We start from the raw sequence: 7,070 nt of genomic DNA, 5'->3' as shown, positions 1-7,070 counted from the left end.
TTTTCCCTAAAAAGAGTTTATTTTCTCTAAAAGATCAATACACAGCTGGCGTTGAACGTCCTTTTCAGGACGCATCTTTTTAAATATGTCTTTCATCCCCTTTGTAGTTCCTGGATGCGGTCAAATTTCTCTCCACTTCTGACGGTAGTAAGAGCTGCCTCGCATGCATGGGCTGTGATCACAGCAGCTGCTCCCAGGCGCGACCCCCCGGTTTCTTTCTTCCCAGAGGTGCATGACGAGTTGACGAAGCCATAGAGGGCACCTTTTACCCTCTACGCTCCTCCGCTCTCACTATCCTCAACGGTGGAGCGGCTCTAAGCTGCCTCCACCCTGCATGCCATGGCCCCCCTGCAATCTACCAGGCCAAGGCACTTGAAGATCTGCACTTGGGTAGTCCTGTACCTGATGTGCTGCAGGAACTGCGCTCGACGACCGGGGAAACGACGGTCACAGCGCCGGCACTCGTACGGGCGATGGCCACCCTCGTGATCCATGAGAGTCACATATGGCTGGACCTGGTCGAGATACGGTAGGTAGACAAAGCACGCTTTCTCAACGCCCCCGTCTCCAAGCTCGGTCTATTCGGTGACACCGTTGACGACTTTGCCCAGCAGTTCTCAGCGATGAAGAAACAGAAGGAGGCCGCATCATGCCCTGCACAGGCCGTGCTCCGTCTGCTCGCCAAGGGCATCCCCCTGTGGCTTTCAAACATCAGGCAACTCCGCTTCAGTCTGGGCCCAGCTCTCAGCCCCAGCGTTGAGCGCTCCGCAGGAAGCGCACGCCCCCGTATCCCGAACGTCCTCGAGGACCAGGAAGGCTATCAAGTGTTCCTGAGACGGACGACCCAGGGAACGAGACGTTTGCTCCGGAGCTGGTGAGCAGGCCACTCTGTCCCCCGGAGGAGGAAAACCTTCAGTTAAAGATATTTTCCTTGCCGCACCCCCTTTGGGCTGTGGTTCTCACATTCTCAATAATAGAACAATTTCCTCTATTCCTGGGTCACCTGGCCCGCAAATGCCGTTTTCATGGCATCCTGGTGCCACACCTCAACAGTCCCGCGCACCGGAAGTGGACCCTCTGCCTCCGGACCCACGACTGCTACCCGCCGGCCGATTCTGACGAGTCCAGAGGACACCTACATGGGACCTCCTCCTCAATCACTAACCCGCGGAGGGAGGTAAGTGCTTTGAGGTTTCTCTTCTCTGAGCACCAGAGCCTTGGGACACACTTTTGCCTCCCGACGCCACATTGCTTGCTCCACCCCGCTGGGTATGTCAAAAACTATTGTCCCCTTAGTGCCCCTCGCATGGAGCTTGGATGCATAGCTTTCACTTCACAACCCGTCGCGCTGGTTGGCAAGGACCATCTGACTCGGCTACGCAATTTAGTTTGCCCAGCTCCCGCCTCATTTCGGTGGTATTCGCTCCACCTCGGTGCACGGCTAAGACATCAACACCCTGCGTGCGGAGACTGCGACCTTTCTACTCAAAGGGTCAGCTGAGATGAAGAAGGGTTTCTACAGCCTTTACTTCATCATACCCAAGAAAGGCGGTGGCTTAGCACCTGTGGCAACTTGATACCGAAGTACTGGTACTTTTGTTATCGCTGCAAGACAATAAAAAAAATTCCAGGCTTTATAACAAACAGGGCCATCCAACCCTGGATGGGTGCGTTGCTAAGACGGAGAGGAAAAACACAAGGGATTGTGAAACTGAGACTCAGTCATGCAACCAAAAGTAGAGAAAGTATTTTATTTTTGTTTCAATACACTCTAAAGTAGGCATCCTTTGACCACTGATAATTTAAGACAGGTGGTTCCACATTTGTTTTTAAAATACAATAAAATACAACTGTATTCCGGTTTGATTTCAAACAGACCCAGCTCTTTTCACACCCTCAAAACACATTTGGCGTATTCTTATCTGTTAAACTCAGTCAGAGCTTTCTCTAGTGCATAGTATCTTTGCATTTTCAAATGTGAGCTCTCAAATAATTTCTCTCTTAAGCAGAAGTTGTATCCTTTAGTTGAAATTCAGTTAATTTCCCACTCAACAAGGAAATTATTCATTTTCATTTTTCATTTTCCAACATTTCAGAGCTTTTTATAACCCGGTGACCTTTAAAAAGAACAAATTTGAGATTTAGTGCCACACTATTTACCACTTTTCAGCCTGCCAAGAGGGAATTCAAATAGTGTCTATTTTAATCACATATTAACATTCAGTAGGTCTTTTAGCGCTTTATCTGAAGGCTGATATGTCTTTTCACTCATATTTCTACTTATTGGTTCCACCCGAGGCACAGAAAAAGAAGAGACTTTGAGAAATCGGGGCTTTGGCGTGTGCTGGCAGAAAGGAAATTGGTGTGTCAATCACAGGTTTTCATATCTCCAAGCGAGCTGTCATGAGAATCAGAGAAATGGATGGAGACGCTGAAAGCAAAGAGTGGCCATAAATAGCATAGGTTGGAGAAAGTGAGTAAAGGGGAACAATACCACTAATACCAGGTTGTAAGTACTGGTATCTAATTACGCTGGCACATTCTAGAGCCATTGGTGAAATTGAACAGGATAATGACTGTACTGCTGTCAATCAAGACGAGTGCAGGGTAAATTTACGAAGAAATGTTTGTCACTTGAGCTTAATGTAAGCCACTTTTTAGGGTCTGCAAGGACATTTATATCCCAAATATTGTCATTCAATGGAACGGTTTAATGATAAAGGAATACATGCCCAGTGACTGAATGGCTACTGTAAACAGCTTTAAATGTCTCTGGAGCTTAAATCTTAAAGGTGCTGTAAGCAATTTTAGCCATTCTTCAACTTCCACCAGACTAGCTGATGAAATTGCCACACCCCCTTTTTCCAAAAACCTACACTCCAAACATACACACACTAACAGACACACTAGAGACCATTGTATTTGAATAGATGAAGGGCGGTGTGCGTTTTGCCCTCCGACTATGAGTGTTTCGCGGTTTACAGTACCGTAAGGCAACAAATAAAACATGAAAATGTAAACTGTCATCCACTCTACTGCACAGCATGACCTAGGCAAAGCAGACACGTTTACTGAATTGACCCTTAATTTCATGTAATCATTAAAATTGTTTCTGTCTTTTTCTCTCCTCACACAAAGCTATTGTATGGCTTGAGAGACTTGGCATGTAACAAGAATCATATGGACCACTTTTAAGGTGCGTACACACTGCCAGCGACATCGCGCGCGACAGCGACTCAATACCATTCATTTTCAATGCGAGCACAGCAACTTCCGGCGACACAAGCTGTCGCGACCGTTGGCGCTAGATGTGGGCGTGTCCAGCGACATGACAAAGTTGAGAAAAGTTCAACTTTGGAGCGACTAACGGAAGCGACAGCCACGTGATCCTTCTCTCTCTCTCTCTCCTGCAGTAACGGAAAGGTGGATGAAAGGCTAATTCTTGCTGTTAGAAATTTTCCAGTGCTCTATATGTCTCTTCCCACGTACAAGGACATTTTTAAGAAAAATACTGCGTGGAAAGGTGTATCTGAGATCGCGGGGATTTTATGGACCCAGACAGACCGGCATTTGCATTTTCGCCGCAGATAAACTGCCGCTATGGCAAACAGCACGCCTTGATTCTCATTCATCTTTGATATAAAGCATTTTATGTACTGATTCCATTTCTATTTAGTCTTTTCCCTCCAAAATGTTTGATTTTAGTGGCAAGAAAAGAGATTCGCTGTCAACAGCAATGGAGTGGCATCCGTGAATGTCATTTATAAACGTTACTAGGCAACCAGCAGTGGGAACACCCACTAGCGACTTCACCGCCAGCCACTGGCGACCTGCAGCGATAAAGTCGCTGGCAGTTTGTACGCACCTTTATGCAGAGGTTGCGCTCGAAAAAATCTTTATCCATCACTGACAGACTGAGTAGTAAAATTTCAGTCATGGTCTATTTTTATCTGTCATACTTCTTTTCATTTTTATAAGTACTACATTCAGACTACGTTCACACAGTCAGTGTTTGGGATTGACAACTGCATTTACTAACAGGTGTGAGTCTTGAAATGTCCTGTTCATACAACAGCTTGTAGAAGCGGTTTGAATATTCTCTGTATGAATGAACAACCGAAATCACAAACATACTTCACGAATTCACAAACGCCTGTAACCATAGTGACAGTAACTGAAGTAAATATTAAAGATGGCGACGTCCATAACACCGGCATGTATTTTTACAATTGACTACAAATGAGGCACAAGTAAATTCAGCAAATTATAATTAACCGGCAGCGGCTTTGATTTCTTTTTAACCACAGACAGAGCTCAGCTTTTATGTCGTGCAGCCGGTGAAAAGCAGCGGTTGGATATTTGCATATATTCGTCTCCATGAGTTAACGAAACCCCTCATGATTAACACGAGGCATGCGTGTGTATGGTGAAAATGTCTCTCACATAATATGACATGACTAACAACTAGTTGTTCAGTGCGGTTCTGTTCACACAGCACAGGTTTGCCGAGAATGTGGTTGTGAGACCTGAACATTTTCGGCTGTCAGTTCGGTTATAGAATGCGGTTATCACACTAGTAAATAACTGTCCTGTGTGTGAAAGTAACTGTATTAAGCACTCAAAACAGGTCTGACAACCGTATTCTACTCTGCGTGAACGTGTCCTCAGGGCGTAGCTTCCATTATAATGGCCTATACATGAAAGTGGATTAAATTATGGATTTTTTTACTCCCCAAACAGGAGTTTCTACCCGTCAATCAACTGCTATGCTAAAACAAGAATTTTATACTTTGCCAGTTACGGAAATAAACATCAGATTGTAATATTTGAAAATGCACATACATACATGAAGTGTAACAGATGAGAAGCACACACATCTCTGAGGGTCTAATGCAGTTACTTGACTAAAATAACTGACAATGCTGCGCTTAGATTAAATTCAAGTTAACAGAAACGATGCAGCACTTTTTTCACACTTTTGTTAAATTATACTTTTTTGTACTTTATCATAATACAATAAAACACTAATAATGTAGTAAAATTTAAAATAATTCCTTATTCACCTTCAATATTTGGAAAAGAGTGGCCTGGGCATTCTTCAGAAAATCACATTTATGTTTCACAGAAGACAGAAATTCTTGATATGAGGGTGTGACAGACTTTTCATTTTTGAGTGAACTATCCCTTCTACACTCTTACGCCTCAACAAAATACATATTTTTAACTGTTATTTTTTTCAACCGTGACTCTTGAAATGCTAGCTTTAAGTAATTATTGCTTATTGTATGCTGTCTTTATTTTCTTCCCAAGCACAAAATCCTCATTCTTGGTTTGGCAATGTGTCTAAAATACCTTAAATTGGTGTGCACAGTTTTGTTGCAGGTCTACATACTAATGCATTTTTTTCCCCTTGCACTCTTAGAACCGCAATCCCTTTCCCTGAACACCTCAACTTTTATCAATTTTTCCTGAATTAATGTGTTATTGTTTAGTTAGTGGTTAGACCTACGATTCATTTCATGGTTCAGTTGTGCTGGTGAGTGAATGGCCACCTGAAACACATTGGGCCCCTTTTCTGAACGCCTCACTTTATAATTAAAACTTGAGGATTGGGCTTGGAAAACAAATTCCGCCTGAAATTGGAATTGGTTACACAGGCTCTTATGCAAATATGAGATGGCGCCGATAATGAAGGATGTAAGCAGGACACAGTTGAGCAATCTCTAACTGGAAGAATTAAAGAACGGGAAAAAACTACTGTGCACAGAATGTGTGTGTTGGGGTGGTATAACCATTGGATGTTAATTTTATATCACAGAAAAAGTTTATAAAACAATATACAGTAGTTCAACTAAAAATGCTTTATATATTAAATAACCAGAATTGCCAGTACGTTTTTGGGTAAGCCAGTGAATTAAATACATATGAAAGTTTGGCTACTTGATTATTTTCTCTATTTCTTTGGAACTTGACGTAAACCGAATGATTATTCCGACCCGATCTCATGAAAATCGTTCATAATTTACGAGTTGGCAATTTCATATGGTCTCGCACGATGTTGTTCGCAGAAACTCATACGACTTCACATGCAAATTTCCAGATGTCTAATGCGAAAGTAAGCGCGAGTTCCGCGCACAAGGTGATAAGGACATACATATTAATATTATGCCCTTACCCAAACTCCTTATCTAAACTTTACGAATCAGTAGAGTGTGTAAACATGATAGGAAGCTGTTGCATGTGACAGAAGCATGCACGATTTAGGTGGAAACGATGTCCAGCGACGTCATTGGCTGTAGTGAAAGTCATAGGAATTCAAACGAGTGCAGTCGCACAATATCATACGAATTAGCTTAATTTAGAAAATTTGTACGAATTCTGACAATTTTGCCTTGAGAGTGTGTTGCAACATTCAGAACAAATAAACGATAAGGGTCCATTCAGACTTTTTTTGCGCAAAAAAACTTAACAACATAAAAGTTAAAGTCCTGTTTTAACATGACACAGCCTCTAAAAAAAGAGGAGCTCCTGAATGAGATGATAAAAAAAACTTTCAGACATAACACAACGATCAAAAACAAAGACAATTGAATTATCAGCACAGGCAGATACAAAAACACCACTTACATTTTTTTTATAAAGACAGGGTGATGGATAGGATGGATGGAGGGATGGATGGAAGACAGGATAGACAATCCTAATTGTCAAATCAATCCATTTCTATGTTTATTGCCTTTGAAGGAAATCTGTCATTTTTATATGATCTCATTCTGTCTTTCTTATGTGCCATATCTCTTACATTTATCAGCTGGTGGTTTTTCAGGGACTTGCGGGTTGAAGCCAGTAATGTGTGCATGTGTGTCTCTGTGGCCCCTCAGGTGCGCTGGCCTCAACACCACAAGCACGAGTCACACTACTTAATTACCATTGTTAATTATAAACCTTTCTGCCCAACCTGTGCCTCTGCGATCTGCCTTGACAGACAAACAGTCACGCTCGTGTCCAAAATCATCAACTGTAAGATTGATACATGATTTTCCCTGCTCTGAGGTGATATCACTAGATGTGAA

At 42.7% G+C, this 7,070-nt stretch overlaps 1 pseudogene; it reads left to right on the top strand.

Annotated features, from left to right (window-relative positions):
* The first annotated feature begins 473 nt into the window (after positions 1-473).
* LOC127660587 (E3 ubiquitin-protein ligase parkin-like) overlaps positions 474-7,070 on the top strand; it is a 126,114-nt pseudogene continuing 119,517 nt past the window's right edge.

Source organism: Xyrauchen texanus, chromosome 20 (genome assembly GCF_025860055.1).
Source record: "Xyrauchen texanus isolate HMW12.3.18 chromosome 20, RBS_HiC_50CHRs, whole genome shotgun sequence".
Lineage (NCBI taxonomy): Eukaryota > Metazoa > Chordata > Actinopteri > Cypriniformes > Catostomidae > Xyrauchen > Xyrauchen texanus.
The sequence above is the reverse complement of the archived record's forward strand: the minus strand, read 5'-3'. Positions and strand labels throughout refer to the sequence as shown.